The sequence below is a fragment of the Thermobia domestica genome, unplaced genomic scaffold (genome assembly GCF_964235325.1).
Source record: "Thermobia domestica unplaced genomic scaffold, izTheDome1.hap1.1 HAP1_SCAFFOLD_1687, whole genome shotgun sequence".
In the NCBI taxonomy this organism is placed as follows: Eukaryota; Metazoa; Arthropoda; class Insecta; order Zygentoma; family Lepismatidae; genus Thermobia; species Thermobia domestica.
Genome location: NW_027657397.1, coordinates 1 through 19,041, shown reverse-complemented (window position 1 = coordinate 19,041; position 19,041 = coordinate 1). Strand labels below are relative to the sequence as shown.

The window sequence follows — 19,041 nt, the reverse complement described above, 5'->3', positions numbered from 1 at the left end:
AATAAAACAATTCAAACATAGACACTAGTTGGGAAGCTCAGTGGTAGAGTGCCAACTACTACTGCGATGGTTTCGGTTTGTAGTTGTGAGTGTTCTCAGACTTTCATAATCATCCGTCTTGTGTAGCCTTTAAACTGTGCCGTGCGTGTAAAACTGAAACATTTCCCACTCTCACTTCTTACAGATATATATCCTGATTCATACGGAAACTACAAAACGTGATATATCCAAGCAGTCCATCTATCCAAGTACTAACACTGCTTCACTTTGGTGATCCAACGAGGACTAGTATTCTCAACGTAGCATGGCCCTTCGCTACATGTTACTTCATTTTCTCCCAAATGTGGCAGGCTCAGTGCTAGAGCACTTACTTCGATACCCACACAAGTAAATTTGTGATCAACAATATCGTGTCCCTGGGATTTCACACACATTCTCATTCCACCAAATTTTCCATCATCACTCACTTGTCTTACCCCTTACTTTTAGCCTGAAGTTCAAAAAAAAAAAAAAAAAAAATGGGGTGTTAAACTGAATGATTTCATTTTTTCTTCTTCTTATTCTCTCTGTAATAAAGTAAAAAAAAAAAAAATCATTCCATCGTATCACCAGTATTCATTTAAAAAAATAAATAAATAAAATAAGAAATTAAAGAAACAAATACATAAAAAGTGATAAAAGTAGTTAAAAAGAGAGAAACGAATAGGATTTTAAACAAAATACAACATTTATTATTGGCATAAAAATACATAAATGGAAAGCTATATAAATGGAGAAATTGAATAAATTAATAGAATAAATATTCATAACTTTCATAGGCAACAAATTGAACATGAGAAAATGACAAATACAAGATGGATATAAATTGAATATTGTAAAATAGAAAATGAAGAAAACAGTTGTTTTTCTTTAATCAAAAAAAAACTCAAAGCTTTCCTCTCGTAAATTATAAATATTTACTGATGTGACTTCCTTCAAGAACCGCCACTAAAACATGTTCGATTTCGACGTGTTAAATATTTCAAAAACTATCATCGTTGTGAACAAGAATTTCCACATGAGTCAAGTGTGTGCGAAACTTGTCCCAAGAAATGGTTTTGACTGACGACCGAAAACTCTCGCCAAGTGGAAATTTGTGAAAACGTTTTGGGATTGTGTAAAAATGATTCTCACTCTTTGGGTAATGTTATCATGGGTGACATTCCAATACGACGCCAAAACAAAGAGGCAAATGCTAAATGGCACACGTCGACGTCGCACAACACTATGCTCATTGTGTTTTCTGACATTAGGCGGATCGTTCACCATGAGTTTGTGTCTCCGGACACAAGTCTAAATTTCACGTACAAGTCCTCAACAGACTGAGTGAGAGCAAGGATTCAGCGGTGATTGGATACTTTATCATGACAATGCGCCAGCCCACACTGTCCTGGGCGTGACCAATTACCTGGCCAAATCTAACGTGGCAATTCTGCCATCCTACAGTCCGGACTTGGCTCCCTCAGGCTTCTTTTTGTTTCCCCGTTCGAAATCCTCCCTGAAAGGACATCGTTACAGAACAATTGACGTGGTGAAAGCAGCTTTTGAAATGGCTTTAAACGCATTGCCAACACAGACCTTCCAGGATGCCTTTGCTGATTGGAAATCACGCTGCCAAAGATGGATCGACGCAAGAGGGCAATAGATTGAATAATGCTAATCCACATTATGTAAATAAATGTGGTGACATTACTTTCCGGACAGACCTTGACCATCTTGCAGAAAGAATGTCACTTGCACCATGAATGAGGCTTCATGTAGAACTCGAACCCATGACCCACCAAGATGAGAGAGAAGAACTATGGTTGAATTTGATTTAGGTGTGCCGATCCCAACTGTACTGCAATGCTGGGCCGACACGTGGTGAGGGTGTGGCAAGCCACAACCACCTCACCTCAGTCCAAAAATCAGTTTAATATTCTGGACCCACAATGTGGGTCGTATCAGATATTAAGCTGATAAGAACAGATACTACACTTTGATCTTAGCCAAAAGGCCGAGAAGCGATGACGAGAGCACGCGGTTTTCCGGTTTATATTATCAATGTTTCAACAGCTGAGGTGAGAGTTAGTGGTGTTAGACACCTTTCATTCAATCCAAAATAGATATGGCCCAAATAAATGTAAATCTTAGACGCTGCTATTTGGTTCCAATAAGTGCGTTCAATTTCATGCTTGTGTAATTTGCGGTTCTATCTAGATTTGAAATTGCACTACTAGCATATATTTAAGAAGTCCCTATACATACAAAGCTGCTAAGCAACCCATCCGCCATGTTGGTGCCATTCACAACATCCAGTATATATTGCATGAAATCGGAAAATTACATTTATTAAAGCAATCTCAATGTTTCATCAGCTTTTCATGGATTATTTCCCAATCATTCCATTGTTAAATGTTATTGTTTTCGTATTGTAAACAGCCAGAAAATTGTTGCATAGCAATAGTGCGCTCACAGATAGAACAGTTTCGGTTTGCGTTACACAGTTGGAAATAGGCATCAAATATCTTCAAGAAAGCACAACCAACTACATATACGTACATTTGAAAACATAAATAGCTGTAAACTATACCATAATCATTTTATTCCTCTCTGTTGTGCCGATGTTCAAGACGTAAAACAAGAAGAAATGCCAACAGATGGCAGTAGATTGCTCACTGATGGTAGTAACCGAGTGCAGGCAGGTAATTTCTCGTCATCATATAAAAATGTTTCTATTTTCTGTGTTTTCTATTTCCTAGTGACTTTTCTGCCTACATTAAAATGAGTACTAGTGCAGACAACACATCTATGTTTGTGGTATAATTGTAACCTCTCACTGTCGATTCGTTGACGCAGTTTGATTGGGCAAATGACTTGGATTTCATCAGCATACTTACCTGGCGTAGGGGCTACCGTGATCAGCAAGGCGGTTCCCCCGGGGTGAGATCCTTCCATTGCACTTCGGTTGGGTTGACCCCCGCGAATACCCCAAACGTGGGTATCTCGGGCGCGTAATTTTTGTTAGTCGGGACTGCGTTCGCGCTGTCCCGGAATAAAACAATTCAAACATAGACACTAGTTGGGAAGCTCAGTGGTAGAGTGCCAACTACTACTGCGATGGTTTCGGTTTGTAGTTGTGAGTGTTCTCAGACTTTCATAATCATCCGTCTTGTGTAGCCTTTAAACTGTGCCGTGCGTGTAAAACTGAAACATTTCCCACTCTCACTTCTTACAGATATATATCCTGATTCATACGGAAACTACAAAACGTGATATATCCAAGCAGTCCATCTATCCAAGTACTAACACTGCTTCACTTTGGTGATCCAACGAGGACTAGTATTCTCAACGTAGCATGGCCCTTCGCTACATGTTACTTCATTTTCTCCCAAATGTGGCAGGCTCAGTGCTAGAGCACTTACTTCGATACCCACACAAGTAAATTTGTGATCAACAATATCGTGTCCCTGGGATTTCACACACATTCTCATTCCACCAAATTTTCCATCATCACTCACTTGTCTTACCCCTTACTTTTAGCCTGAAGTTCAAAAAAAAAAAAAAAAAAAATGGGGTGTTAAACTGAATGATTTCATTTTTTCTTCTTCTTATTCTCTCTGTAATAAAGTAAAAAAAAAAAAAATCATTCCATCGTATCACCAGTATTCATTTAAAAAAATAAATAAATAAAATAAGAAATTAAAGAAACAAATACATAAAAAGTGATAAAAGTAGTTAAAAAGAGAGAAACGAATAGGATTTTAAACAAAATACAACATTTATTATTGGCATAAAAATACATAAATGGAAAGCTATATAAATGGAGAAATTGAATAAATTAATAGAATAAATATTCATAACTTTCATAGGCAACAAATTGAACATGAGAAAATGACAAATACAAGATGGATATAAATTGAATATTGTAAAATAGAAAATGAAGAAAACAGTTGTTTTTCTTTAATCAAAAAAAAACTCAAAGCTTTCCTCTCGTAAATTATAAATATTTACTGATGTGACTTCCTTCAAGAACCGCCACTAAAACATGTTCGATTTCGACGTGTTAAATATTTCAAAAACTATCATCGTTGTGAACAAGAATTTCCACATGAGTCAAGTGTGTGCGAAACTTGTCCCAAGAAATGGTTTTGACTGACGACCGAAAACTCTCGCCAAGTGGAAATTTGTGAAAACGTTTTGGGATTGTGTAAAAATGATTCTCACTCTTTGGGTAATGTTATCATGGGTGACATTCCAATACGACGCCAAAACAAAGAGGCAAATGCTAAATGGCACACGTCGACGTCGCACAACACTATGCTCATTGTGTTTTCTGACATTAGGCGGATCGTTCACCATGAGTTTGTGTCTCCGGACACAAGTCTAAATTTCACGTACAAGTCCTCAACAGACTGAGTGAGAGCAAGGATTCAGCGGTGATTGGATACTTTATCATGACAATGCGCCAGCCCACACTGTCCTGGGCGTGACCAATTACCTGGCCAAATCTAACGTGGCAATTCTGCCATCCTACAGTCCGGACTTGGCTCCCTCAGGCTTCTTTTTGTTTCCCCGTTCGAAATCCTCCCTGAAAGGACATCGTTACAGAACAATTGACGTGGTGAAAGCAGCTTTTGAAATGGCTTTAAACGCATTGCCAACACAGACCTTCCAGGATGCCTTTGCTGATTGGAAATCACGCTGCCAAAGATGGATCGACGCAAGAGGGCAATAGATTGAATAATGCTAATCCACATTATGTAAATAAATGTGGTGACATTACTTTCCGGACAGACCTTGACCATCTTGCAGAAAGAATGTCACTTGCACCATGAATGAGGCTTCATGTAGAACTCGAACCCATGACCCACCAAGATGAGAGAGAAGAACTATGGTTGAATTTGATTTAGGTGTGCCGATCCCAACTGTACTGCAATGCTGGGCCGACACGTGGTGAGGGTGTGGCAAGCCACAACCACCTCACCTCAGTCCAAAAATCAGTTTAATATTCTGGACCCACAATGTGGGTCGTATCAGATATTAAGCTGATAAGAACAGATGTCCCGATACATGTTTGTTACTTTCATTATGGGATAGAATTTAACCCATTAGGTTCGTCAATTAAGCTAAAATATACAGTGTTTCTCGTTATATATATACTAAAAGAATAAATGTTATCGACCGATTGGTTTCGTCACTTTAAGCATAAAAAGAATAAAATAAATTTATAGATAAAAAAGGGATATTGGTAAGGATATAGGTCAGACTTACTAAAAGTTTGTTTGAATTTGTTATAATTAAAAAAGCTTCATTCTGATTTTATATGGCGTGTATATATGTCAACAACAGTAAAATGAGAATGGGAGGGTATTATCACTTCAAACAATCCTTTAGAAAGGTGTCTTAAAAATCAGCTTATTTGTTTAGTTAGTGCTTCTGGTGTCATTCCTAGTATTGTTTCTGGCCTGTTATGTGTTCAATATAGATGTCGCGGGACCATCTAATTGTGTCACTTACGCACAATTTTTTCATTAAACTTAGGTAGGATTTGGAACACAATTTTCTTAAAAAATGATCATTTTGTGGATCCCAACTGCCCAGTGCTCCAACTATTATTGGGATTATTTCTACCTCTAAAAACTTCTCCATTAGTCTGGTCTTGACCTCGTCATATTTCTGGATTTTCTCCTGTCTTGCATTTTCAACGGCTTCCAGTCTATTTTCAAAGGGAACCGTTACGTCTACTATATAGGCTTTATTATCTTTGACCAGTAACAAGTCTGGTCTGCATCTGTTACCCTCAACGACCTGCTGATTTTCGGCTTCAACTCTAAACTTTTTCTCGGCGGCCTTTTTTACTCTATTGACTATTGCATTATGCCTCTTTTGCATGGCATCAGAATATCTCATGCAGTGGTTCAAGACGTGGGGTAGTGTTTCATTTTCATATCCACATCTTCTGCACTGCTTGTTTCCGCCATTCCATTTTTTGACGCCATTTAGGGGTACTAAGTTTAACCTGGCTCTGTGTATAAATCGCCAGTCAGCAAATCTCGTATATTGGCCGTCTTGTAAGAAGTGGGTGCTGGCTCTACTTGCGCCCACACACTCAATGGTCTTACCTTGGTTCACATATTGCAATAATTCCGTGCCCTTTTCCTCTTGTAAACCTCCTCTCAATCTTTTTGAAACTTGCAATCTTTGCGTTGGTTTTATTGTCCTCCCCTTGAATTCAATGTTTGGTAGGCTATTTTGAAATGTCCATTTGCATTTTAATCTGTTGGATGCCTTCCGCGCTACCGTCCAGGAGTTTTTGTACGCATTTGTTGTAGTTTTGTATGACTCTTCCATGTTGGCCGATAGATATTTGCTTTTGTCTTCATCTTCTATTTCCTTACCGATCCTTCCTCTTATTGTTTTTGATAGTTCGTTATTAGCTAAAATTCTTATGTCCATGTCTATTGACGTTAAAAGCTTAAAAGCGCTATCAATAGAGGCTATATCGGCGCATTCCGCTGCAAGAGGGATACCACACAGTCCCTGTGCTCTACCTCCGTAGAGATATAGGTTGGAGGCTTCCTTCGGGACGTTCAAAGTCTTCTTAAAGAGAGGTCTCAGGGCATCGTCTAGTTTCTTCCATTCACCTTTACTTCTTTGATTTGTTCTCATTTCGAAGTGAAGGGATGGGAAAAAGAAGCTCTTCATGGCGTCTATTCTTTGCCAGGGTGCAAGTTTTGAGGCCAGTATTTTCAAACCTTTTGATATAATTTTATTTACACTAAATTCGTCTTTAGTTATGTTGAAGCCGACTGGTTTACCTAAAAAGATAGTTTCTTCACCATCTTTAATGCATTTTATTGTGTCATCACCAATTTTTAACTGCATATTCCTACATCCAGCAGGGGTTTTGCCTGAGATCCATGTGCATACGCTTTTGAGTGGGTTTGTTGTTAAGTTGATCTTTTGTAATTCTTTCACTAAAGAGTCTACATTATCTTGTAACGCGTCAGCTGATGTATTCAGTAGAGTAATGTCGTCTGCGTATGCTAGTATTTTGTGCATATGGTTATCGGATTCGAACTTCCTAATTATAGGGTCTAAGGCTAAAATAAATAGCAGACCGCTGAGGGGACATCCTTGTTTTATTCCCGTTTTGATCTTGATTGGGTCAGTCAAACCAGTAGGTGTTGAAATTGTCGAGGTCGAATTATTGTACATGTCTTCTACTATTGCTACCATTGTTTCTCCCGCGTTTGTTCTTTTCAGTACTTCAAATATTGTTTTGTGAGGGAGACTACCAAATGCGTTGGAGCAGTCAAGTTGAGCCATGCATAAATCTATTTTTTCTTGTCTTGCTTCTTGGATTCTCGTTTCAATTATGTAATTTAACTCCAGGACCCCGTCAAAAGGCATAAACCCTTTTTGGGATCTACAAATGGCTCCTTCTTCATTTATCCATTTCATTAATCTAGAGGCCCAGCACCCAGCATACAATTTAGCAATGGTATTTGTTATAGTTATCGGCCTATAATTTTGAATATCATTTGGGTCTCCCTTTTTGTGGATTAAGATTGTGTTTCCGTGTTTCCATTCCTTCGGGATTTTTCTATATTTCAGGCAAATGTTGAATATTTCGGCCAGTAACTTACCACTCGGGTCAAGTGTCTTCCAGTGTTTGTAGGTGATTCTGTCTTCTCCAGGGGAGGAGTTTTCAGCCTTTCTTAATCGTTTGACTACTTCTTCAGGGGTGAATGGTTCTGCTAATATCTCGTTTTCGGCTTTAAAATCAAAGTTTTCAAAGACCGATTCGTCATAGCACTTTTCTTCCCACAGGTTCTTAAAATATTGTTCTATTACTTTCTTTTCAATTGGGCACTCAAGTTTTTGTCCTTCAGTTATTAATCTAATCGCTTTTCTCCTGTTCAGTCTATATATTCTCTGGATTGTTTTGGCATCCTCTATATCAATAGGTTTCTTATTGTTTACGACTGGTCTTTTTGGTTTAAGTTTCAGTATCTTGGAGGCTTCAACAATCAGTTCAGATAAAATATTTTGGAATTCCTCCCATTCCTCATTACTGTTTTCTGTTTGTCTTAACCTTTTCAGTCTATTGAGGAAAAGTATATGAAGTTGTGAGTCATCGTTTACATTAATGAGAATATTATCTTCATTGCTATTAATTGGGTCTATCTCGACTTCTATATCGGCATCCCCTTGTGAGACGTTTTGTTCATCTTCCGACTCGCTGTCTGAGTCAGTTATTGCGTCTCTATCATTAGAAGAAATTCTTGTATCGGACATCTGTTCAGTCAAACTATCAGTGTCTATTACTTGATTAGTGGTGTTGATAAGGTCTTTTTCAGGAATCACTAGTTGATTTGTATTGTTGTCTCTTTGGTTTGACATTTTTGGTGATGTGTTTTCACTATTAGTTGCATCAAGTGTATCTCCTTTCGTCGTTGCCTCTACAGCTTCAATATTTAAATGCAACGGTTCAGAGATTATATTGGTAGATACCTCAGCCATTTGGTGCTCATCCTCATGGGGGTCAGGAGGTGGCCAATTATGGACCTCAGCGATGGTCGTAATTATATCAGGATCTACTCCTGGAGTATCAGGAATTTGTTCTATATCGTGAGACTGGAAGCTCTCGTAAAGTTGTCTTTCTATCTCGCATCTGCTTATTGCTAATAGAGATTCAATTTGTGAGTTTTCATCTGTGTTTTCATCCAGGATTCTGTTGACCATCTTTTCGATCATGCTATCTGAGGCATATTCGTATTGGGAACCCTCATTCGTTTCGTCAGGTTCATTATTTGTGGTTCCCAGGGCTTCCTCGCTCTGCGAGGGATCACCCATATCCTGCCCATCCTCTGTTCGTATCACCGTGTCATCACCGTGCGTTTCGGCTTGCTGTTCAGTTAAATATTCGTCACGCAGTTCCCCATCTTCGAGCTCTTCATTAACTTGAAGAGTCTTTTCACTGTGCGTTCCAGGATTCGTCCTTGTATTGTTAGTAGTAATCAACCTCTCAGGGGTATTTCTGTCCCCTCTATATTTATGCCACTGCAGATGGTTGCGTAGGGCTCTTGTATTCGGGAAAGTCTCACCACATTTTTCGCATTTATATGCAAAAACCTCCCTCTCGTTTTCTTTCATATCAGCTGGGGTCGTAGCGTTGCAGGTATGACCTGTTGGTCTCCTTCCCAGCTCCGATCTGCATCGACCACATATATTTTTTGTTTGTGTTATTCTCACGTTATGGTCTCTCAGCAGGTGTCTTTCAACTGAGGCTCTTGTAGAGGTCCATGCTTTTGATTTGAAGGCAGCTCGGCAGCCCCTCTCCGTACAGTTAAAATGATCCGTTGTGGGAAAACGTACAATGAGAGTGCTGCCGTCCCTTCGTAGTGGCGGGATTGTTTCCATTTCGATTGAAGTTCAGACAGTTTATCGATTACAGCTAATTAGTAAGCTGCCAGCCCACGATCTATTCGTCTATATACGTGTATTCCGACAGCTAAAAGAAAGGAAGGTCGTCAATCAATGCCGCCCAAGCAGTAGCAGCTCAAAAGCGCCCACCTGCAATGGGAGAGAATCCAGGGGATCCCTAACACCAATCAGGAACCATCAAATCATTGACTACATCGGTTGATCAGGGAGTTGCGAGCCCGTGATCAATTCGTCTATCTAGAAGCAGGGAAGGTCATCAATTTATCTCGCCCAAGCAGTAGCAGCTCGAAAGCGCCCACCTGCAATGGGAGAGAAACTACGGGGATCCCTAACACCTAACGCGACCGACACCGACCACCCCCCAGCCAATTCAAACACGTGTGATACTACACTTTGATCTTAGCCAAAAGGCCGAGAAGCGATGACGAGAGCACGCGGTTTTCCGGTTTATATTATCAATGTTTCAACAGCTGGGGTGAGAGTTAGTGGTGTTAGACACCTTTCATTCAATCCAAAATAGATATGGCCCAAATAAATGTAAATCTTAGACGCTGCTATTTGGTTCCAATAAGTGCGTTCAATTTCATGCTTGTGTAATTTGCGGTTCTATCTAGATTTGAAATTGCACTACTAGCATATATTTAAGAAGTCCCTATACATACAAAGCTGCTAAGCAACCCATCCGCCATGTTGGTGCCATTCACAACATCCAGTATATATTGCATGAAATCGGAAAATTACATTTATTAAAGCAATCTCAATGTTTCATCAGCTTTTCATGGATTATTTCCCAATCATTCCATTGTTAAATGTTATTGTTTTCGTATTGTAAACAGCCAGAAAATTGTTGCATAGCAATAGTGCGCTCACAGATAGAACAGTTTCGGTTTGCGTTACACAGTTGGAAATAGGCATCAAATATCTTCAAGAAAGCACAACCAACTACATATACGTACATTTGAAAACATAAATAGCTGTAAACTATACCATAATCATTTTATTCCTCTCTGTTGTGCCGATGTTCAAGACGTAAAACAAGAAGAAATGCCAACAGATGGCAGTAGATTGCTCACTGATGGTAGTAACCGAGTGCAGGCAGGTAATTTCTCGTCATCATATAAAAATGTTTCTATTTTCTGTGTTTTCTATTTCCTAGTGACTTTTCTGCCTACATTAAAATGAGTACTAGTGCAGACAACACATCTATGTTTGTGGTATAATTGTAACCTCTCACTGTCGATTCGTTGACGCAGTTTGATTGGGCAAATGACTTGGATTTCATCAGCATACTTACCTGGCGTAGGGGCTACCGTGATCAGCAAGGCGGTTCCCCCGGGGTGAGATCCTTCCATTGCACTTCGGTTGGGTTGACCCCCGCGAATACCCCAAACGTGGGTATCTCGGGCGCGTAATTTTTGTTAGTCGGGACTGCGTTCGCGCTGTCCCGGAATAAAACAATTCAAACATAGACACTAGTTGGGAAGCTCAGTGGTAGAGTGCCAACTACTACTGCGATGGTTTCGGTTTGTAGTTGTGAGTGTTCTCAGACTTTCATAATCATCCGTCTTGTGTAGCCTTTAAACTGTGCCGTGCGTGTAAAACTGAAACATTTCCCACTCTCACTTCTTACAGATATATATCCTGATTCATACGGAAACTACAAAACGTGATATATCCAAGCAGTCCATCTATCCAAGTACTAACACTGCTTCACTTTGGTGATCCAACGAGGACTAGTATTCTCAACGTAGCATGGCCCTTCGCTACATGTTACTTCATTTTCTCCCAAATGTGGCAGGCTCAGTGCTAGAGCACTTACTTCGATACCCACACAAGTAAATTTGTGATCAACAATATCGTGTCCCTGGGATTTCACACACATTCTCATTCCACCAAATTTTCCATCATCACTCACTTGTCTTACCCCTTACTTTTAGCCTGAAGTTCAAAAAAAAAAAAAAAAAAAATGGGGTGTTAAACTGAATGATTTCATTTTTTCTTCTTCTTATTCTCTCTGTAATAAAGTAAAAAAAAAAAAAATCATTCCATCGTATCACCAGTATTCATTTAAAAAAATAAATAAATAAAATAAGAAATTAAAGAAACAAATACATAAAAAGTGATAAAAGTAGTTAAAAAGAGAGAAACGAATAGGATTTTAAACAAAATACAACATTTATTATTGGCATAAAAATACATAAATGGAAAGCTATATAAATGGAGAAATTGAATAAATTAATAGAATAAATATTCATAACTTTCATAGGCAACAAATTGAACATGAGAAAATGACAAATACAAGATGGATATAAATTGAATATTGTAAAATAGAAAATGAAGAAAACAGTTGTTTTTCTTTAATCAAAAAAAAACTCAAAGCTTTCCTCTCGTAAATTATAAATATTTACTGATGTGACTTCCTTCAAGAACCGCCACTAAAACATGTTCGATTTCGACGTGTTAAATATTTCAAAAACTATCATCGTTGTGAACAAGAATTTCCACATGAGTCAAGTGTGTGCGAAACTTGTCCCAAGAAATGGTTTTGACTGACGACCGAAAACTCTCGCCAAGTGGAAATTTGTGAAAACGTTTTGGGATTGTGTAAAAATGATTCTCACTCTTTGGGTAATGTTATCATGGGTGACATTCCAATACGACGCCAAAACAAAGAGGCAAATGCTAAATGGCACACGTCGACGTCGCACAACACTATGCTCATTGTGTTTTCTGACATTAGGCGGATCGTTCACCATGAGTTTGTGTCTCCGGACACAAGTCTAAATTTCACGTACAAGTCCTCAACAGACTGAGTGAGAGCAAGGATTCAGCGGTGATTGGATACTTTATCATGACAATGCGCCAGCCCACACTGTCCTGGGCGTGACCAATTACCTGGCCAAATCTAACGTGGCAATTCTGCCATCCTACAGTCCGGACTTGGCTCCCTCAGGCTTCTTTTTGTTTCCCCGTTCGAAATCCTCCCTGAAAGGACATCGTTACAGAACAATTGACGTGGTGAAAGCAGCTTTTGAAATGGCTTTAAACGCATTGCCAACACAGACCTTCCAGGATGCCTTTGCTGATTGGAAATCACGCTGCCAAAGATGGATCGACGCAAGAGGGCAATAGATTGAATAATGCTAATCCACATTATGTAAATAAATGTGGTGACATTACTTTCCGGACAGACCTTGACCATCTTGCAGAAAGAATGTCACTTGCACCATGAATGAGGCTTCATGTAGAACTCGAACCCATGACCCACCAAGATGAGAGAGAAGAACTATGGTTGAATTTGATTTAGGTGTGCCGATCCCAACTGTACTGCAATGCTGGGCCGACACGTGGTGAGGGTGTGGCAAGCCACAACCACCTCACCTCAGTCCAAAAATCAGTTTAATATTCTGGACCCACAATGTGGGTCGTATCAGATATTAAGCTGATAAGAACAGATACTACACTTTGATCTTAGCCAAAAGGCCGAGAAGCGATGACGAGAGCACGCGGTTTTCCGGTTTATATTATCAATGTTTCAACAGCTGAGGTGAGAGTTAGTGGTGTTAGACACCTTTCATTCAATCCAAAATAGATATGGCCCAAATAAATGTAAATCTTAGACGCTGCTATTTGGTTCCAATAAGTGCGTTCAATTTCATGCTTGTGTAATTTGCGGTTCTATCTAGATTTGAAATTGCACTACTAGCATATATTTAAGAAGTCCCTATACATACAAAGCTGCTAAGCAACCCATCCGCCATGTTGGTGCCATTCACAACATCCAGTATATATTGCATGAAATCGGAAAATTACATTTATTAAAGCAATCTCAATGTTTCATCAGCTTTTCATGGATTATTTCCCAATCATTCCATTGTTAAATGTTATTGTTTTCGTATTGTAAACAGCCAGAAAATTGTTGCATAGCAATAGTGCGCTCACAGATAGAACAGTTTCGGTTTGCGTTACACAGTTGGAAATAGGCATCAAATATCTTCAAGAAAGCACAACCAACTACATATACGTACATTTGAAAACATAAATAGCTGTAAACTATACCATAATCATTTTATTCCTCTCTGTTGTGCCGATGTTCAAGACGTAAAACAAGAAGAAATGCCAACAGATGGCAGTAGATTGCTCACTGATGGTAGTAACCGAGTGCAGGCAGGTAATTTCTCGTCATCATATAAAAATGTTTCTATTTTCTGTGTTTTCTATTTCCTAGTGACTTTTCTGCCTACATTAAAATGAGTACTAGTGCAGACAACACATCTATGTTTGTGGTATAATTGTAACCTCTCACTGTCGATTCGTTGACGCAGTTTGATTGGGCAAATGACTTGGATTTCATCAGCATACTTACCTGGCGTAGGGGCTACCGTGATCAGCAAGGCGGTTCCCCCGGGGTGAGATCCTTCCATTGCACTTCGGTTGGGTTGACCCCCGCGAATACCCCAAACGTGGGTATCTCGGGCGCGTAATTTTTGTTAGTCGGGACTGCGTTCGCGCTGTCCCGGAATAAAACAATTCAAACATAGACACTAGTTGGGAAGCTCAGTGGTAGAGTGCCAACTACTACTGCGATGGTTTCGGTTTGTAGTTGTGAGTGTTCTCAGACTTTCATAATCATCCGTCTTGTGTAGCCTTTAAACTGTGCCGTGCGTGTAAAACTGAAACATTTCCCACTCTCACTTCTTACAGATATATATCCTGATTCATACGGAAACTACAAAACGTGATATATCCAAGCAGTCCATCTATCCAAGTACTAACACTGCTTCACTTTGGTGATCCAACGAGGACTAGTATTCTCAACGTAGCATGGCCCTTCGCTACATGTTACTTCATTTTCTCCCAAATGTGGCAGGCTCAGTGCTAGAGCACTTACTTCGATACCCACACAAGTAAATTTGTGATCAACAATATCGTGTCCCTGGGATTTCACACACATTCTCATTCCACCAAATTTTCCATCATCACTCACTTGTCTTACCCCTTACTTTTAGCCTGAAGTTCAAAAAAAAAAAAAAAAAAAATGGGGTGTTAAACTGAATGATTTCATTTTTTCTTCTTCTTATTCTCTCTGTAATAAAGTAAAAAAAAAAAAAATCATTCCATCGTATCACCAGTATTCATTTAAAAAAATAAATAAATAAAATAAGAAATTAAAGAAACAAATACATAAAAAGTGATAAAAGTAGTTAAAAAGAGAGAAACGAATAGGATTTTAAACAAAATACAACATTTATTATTGGCATAAAAATACATAAATGGAAAGCTATATAAATGGAGAAATTGAATAAATTAATAGAATAAATATTCATAACTTTCATAGGCAACAAATTGAACATGAGAAAATGACAAATACAAGATGGATATAAATTGAATATTGTAAAATAGAAAATGAAGAAAACAGTTGTTTTTCTTTAATCAAAAAAAAACTCAAAGCTTTCCTCTCGTAAATTATAAATATTTACTGATGTGACTTCCTTCAAGAACCGCCACTAAAACATGTTCGATTTCGACGTGTTAAATATTTCAAAAACTATCATCGTTGTGAACAAGAATTTCCACATGAGTCAAGTGTGTGCGAAACTTGTCCCAAGAAATGGTTTTGACTGACGACCGAAAACTCTCGCCAAGTGGAAATTTGTGAAAACGTTTTGGGATTGTGTAAAAATGATTCTCACTCTTTGGGTAATGTTATCATGGGTGACATTCCAATACGACGCCAAAACAAAGAGGCAAATGCTAAATGGCACACGTCGACGTCGCACAACACTATGCTCATTGTGTTTTCTGACATTAGGCGGATCGTTCACCATGAGTTTGTGTCTCCGGACACAAGTCTAAATTTCACGTACAAGTCCTCAACAGACTGAGTGAGAGCAAGGATTCAGCGGTGATTGGATACTTTATCATGACAATGCGCCAGCCCACACTGTCCTGGGCGTGACCAATTACCTGGCCAAATCTAACGTGGCAATTCTGCCATCCTACAGTCCGGACTTGGCTCCCTCAGGCTTCTTTTTGTTTCCCCGTTCGAAATCCTCCCTGAAAGGACATCGTTACAGAACAATTGACGTGGTGAAAGCAGCTTTTGAAATGGCTTTAAACGCATTGCCAACACAGACCTTCCAGGATGCCTTTGCTGATTGGAAATCACGCTGCCAAAGATGGATCGACGCAAGAGGGCAATAGATTGAATAATGCTAATCCACATTATGTAAATAAATGTGGTGACATTACTTTCCGGACAGACCTTGACCATCTTGCAGAAAGAATGTCACTTGCACCATGAATGAGGCTTCATGTAGAACTCGAACCCATGACCCACCAAGATGAGAGAGAAGAACTATGGTTGAATTTGATTTAGGTGTGCCGATCCCAACTGTACTGCAATGCTGGGCCGACACGTGGTGAGGGTGTGGCAAGCCACAACCACCTCACCTCAGTCCAAAAATCAGTTTAATATTCTGGACCCACAATGTGGGTCGTATCAGATATTAAGCTGATAAGAACAGATACTACACTTTGATCTTAGCCAAAAGGCCGAGAAGCGATGACGAGAGCACGCGGTTTTCCGGTTTATATTATCAATGTTTCAACAGCTGAGGTGAGAGTTAGTGGTGTTAGACACCTTTCATTCAATCCAAAATAGATATGGCCCAAATAAATGTAAATCTTAGACGCTGCTATTTGGTTCCAATAAGTGCGTTCAATTTCATGCTTGTGTAATTTGCGGTTCTATCTAGATTTGAAATTGCACTACTAGCATATATTTAAGAAGTCCCTATACATACAAAGCTGCTAAGCAACCCATCCGCCATGTTGGTGCCATTCACAACATCCAGTATATATTGCATGAAATCGGAAAATTACATTTATTAAAGCAATCTCAATGTTTCATCAGCTTTTCATGGATTATTTCCCAATCATTCCATTGTTAAATGTTATTGTTTTCGTATTGTAAACAGCCAGAAAATTGTTGCATAGCAATAGTGCGCTCACAGATAGAACAGTTTCGGTTTGCGTTACACAGTTGGAAATAGGCATCAAATATCTTCAAGAAAGCACAACCAACTACATATACGTACATTTGAAAACATAAATAGCTGTAAACTATACCATAATCATTTTATTCCTCTCTGTTGTGCCGATGTTCAAGACGTAAAACAAGAAGAAATGCCAACAGATGGCAGTAGATTGCTCACTGATGGTAGTAACCGAGTGCAGGCAGGTAATTTCTCGTCATCATATAAAAATGTTTCTATTTTCTGTGTTTTCTATTTCCTAGTGACTTTTCTGCCTACATTAAAATGAGTACTAGTGCAGACAACACATCTATGTTTGTGGTATAATTGTAACCTCTCACTGTCGATTCGTTGACGCAGTTTGATTGGGCAAATGACTTGGATTTCATCAGCATACTTACCTGGCGTAGGGGCTACCGTGATCAGCAAGGCGGTTCCCCCGGGGTGAGATCCTTCCATTGCACTTCGGTTGGGTTGACCCCCGCGAATACCCCAAACGTGGGTATCTCGGGCGCGTAATTTTTGTTAGTCGGGACTGCGTTCGCGCTGTCCCGGAATAAAACAATTCAAACATAGACACTAGTTGGGAAGCTCAGTGGTAGAGTGCCAACTACTACTGCGATGGTTTCGGTTTGTAGTTGTGAGTGTTCTCAGACTTTCATAATCATCCGTCTTGTGTAGCCTTTAAACTGTGCCGTGCGTGTAAAACTGAAACATTTCCCACTCTCACTTCTTACAGATATATATCCTGATTCATACGGAAACTACAAAACGTGATATATCCAAGCAGTCCATCTATCCAAGTACTAACACTGCTTCACTTTGGTGATCCAACGAGGACTAGTATTCTCAACGTAGCATGGCCCTTCGCTACATGTTACTTCATTTTCTCCCAAATGTGGCAGGCTCAGTGCTAGAGCACTTACTTCGATACCCACACAAGTAAATTTGTGATCAACAATATCGTGTCCCTGGGATTTCACACACATTCTCATTCCACCAAATTTTCCATCATCACTCACTTGTCTTACCCCTTACTTTTAGCCTGAAGTTCAAAAAAAAAAAAAAAAAAAATGGGGTGTTAAACTGAATGATTTCATTTTTTCTTCTTCTTATTCTCTCTGTAATAAAGTAAAAAAAAAAAAAATCATTCCATCGTATCACCAGTATTCATTTAAAAAAATAAATAAATAAAATAAGAAATTAAAGAAACAAATACATAAAAAGTGATAAAAGTAGTTAAAAAGAGAGAAACGAATAGGATTTTAAACAAAATACAACATTTATTATTGGCATAAAAATACATAAATGGAAAGCTATATAAATGGAGAAATTGAATAAATTAATAGAATAAATATTCATAACTTTCATAGGCAACAAATTGAACATGAGAAAATGACAAATACAAGATGGATATAAATTGAATATTGTAAAATAGAAAATGAAGAAAACAGTTGTTTTTCTTTAATCAAAAAAAAACTCAAAGCTTTCCTCTCGTAAATTATAAATATTTACTGATGTGACTTCCTTCAAGAACCGCCACTAAAACATGTTCGATTTCGACGTGTTAAATATTTCAAAAACTATCATCGTTGTGAACAAGAATTTCCACATGAGTCAAGTGTGTGCGAAACTTGTCCCAAGAAATGGTTTTGACTGACGACCGAAAACTCTCGCCAAGTGGAAATTTGTGAAAACGTTTTGGGATTGTGTAAAAATGATTCTCACTCTTTGGGTAATGTTATCATGGGTGACATTCCAATACGACGCCAAAACAAAGAGGCAAATGCTAAATGGCACACGTCGACGTCGCACAACACTATGCTCATTGTGTTTTCTGACATTAGGCGGATCGTTCACCATGAGTTTGTGTCTCCGGACACAAGTCTAAATTTCACGTACAAGTCCTCAACAGACTGAGTGAGAGCAAGGATTCAGCGGTGATTGGATACTTTATCATGACAATGCGCCAGCCCACACTGTCCTGGGCGTGACCAATTACCTGGCCAAATCTAACGTGGCAATTCTGCCATCCTACAGTCCGGACTTGGCTCCCTCAGGCTTCTTTTTGTTTCCCCGTTCGAAATCCTCCCTGAAAGGACATCGTTACAGAACAATTGACGTGGTGAAAGCAGCTTTTGAAATGGCTTTAAACGCATTGCCAACACAGACCTTCCAGGATGCCTTTGCTGATTGGAAATCACGCTGCCAAAGATGGATCGACGCAAGAGGGCAATAGATTGAATAATGCTAATCCACATTATGTAAATAAATGTGGTGACATTACTTTCCGGACAGACCTTGACCATCTTGCAGAAAGAATGTCACTTGCACCATGAATGAGGCTTCATGTAGAACTCGAACCCATGACCCACCAAGATGAGAGAGAAGAACTATGGTTGAATTTGATTTAGGTGTGCCGATCCCAACTGTACTGCAATGCTGGGCCGACACGTGGTGAGGGTGTGGCAAGCCACAACCACCTCACCTCAGTCCAAAAATCAGTTTAATATTCTGGACCCACAATGTGGGT

General features: G+C 39.1%; 8 non-coding genes and 1 pseudogene across 8 annotated transcripts; 4 read left to right on the top strand and 5 right to left on the bottom strand.

Annotated features, from left to right (window-relative positions):
- Positions 1 to 1,854: 1,854 nt before the first annotated feature.
- Positions 1,855 to 2,047, bottom strand: LOC145677968 (U2 spliceosomal RNA). The gene has a single exon (XR_014130127.1). It is a non-coding gene; the product is annotated as a U2 spliceosomal RNA (small nuclear RNA).
- An 863-nt stretch (positions 2,048 to 2,910) lies between these two features.
- Positions 2,911 to 3,072, top strand: LOC145677976 (U1 spliceosomal RNA). Its single transcript, XR_014130134.1, has one exon. It is a non-coding gene; the product is annotated as a U1 spliceosomal RNA (small nuclear RNA).
- Positions 3,073 to 4,926: 1,854 nt separating this feature from the next.
- On the bottom strand, positions 4,927 to 5,116 carry LOC145677972 (U2 spliceosomal RNA). The gene has a single exon (XR_014130131.1). It is a non-coding gene; the product is annotated as a U2 spliceosomal RNA (small nuclear RNA).
- A 5,641-nt stretch (positions 5,117 to 10,757) lies between these two features.
- On the top strand, positions 10,758 to 10,919 carry LOC145677975 (U1 spliceosomal RNA). Its single transcript, XR_014130133.1, has one exon. It is a non-coding gene; the product is annotated as a U1 spliceosomal RNA (small nuclear RNA).
- Positions 10,920 to 12,773: 1,854 nt separating this feature from the next.
- On the bottom strand, positions 12,774 to 12,966 carry LOC145677966 (U2 spliceosomal RNA). Its single transcript, XR_014130126.1, has one exon. It is a non-coding gene; the product is annotated as a U2 spliceosomal RNA (small nuclear RNA).
- Positions 12,967 to 13,829: 863 nt separating this feature from the next.
- LOC145677973 (U1 spliceosomal RNA) lies at positions 13,830 to 13,991 on the top strand. Its single transcript, XR_014130132.1, has one exon. It is a non-coding gene; the product is annotated as a U1 spliceosomal RNA (small nuclear RNA).
- A 1,854-nt stretch (positions 13,992 to 15,845) lies between these two features.
- LOC145677965 (U2 spliceosomal RNA) lies at positions 15,846 to 16,038 on the bottom strand. The gene has a single exon (XR_014130125.1). It is a non-coding gene; the product is annotated as a U2 spliceosomal RNA (small nuclear RNA).
- Positions 16,039 to 16,901: 863 nt separating this feature from the next.
- Positions 16,902 to 17,063, top strand: LOC145677961 (U1 spliceosomal RNA). The gene has a single exon (XR_014130121.1). It is a non-coding gene; the product is annotated as a U1 spliceosomal RNA (small nuclear RNA).
- Positions 17,064 to 18,917: 1,854 nt separating this feature from the next.
- Positions 18,918 to 19,041, bottom strand: LOC145677974 (U2 spliceosomal RNA; annotated as a pseudogene; the record flags this gene model as incomplete).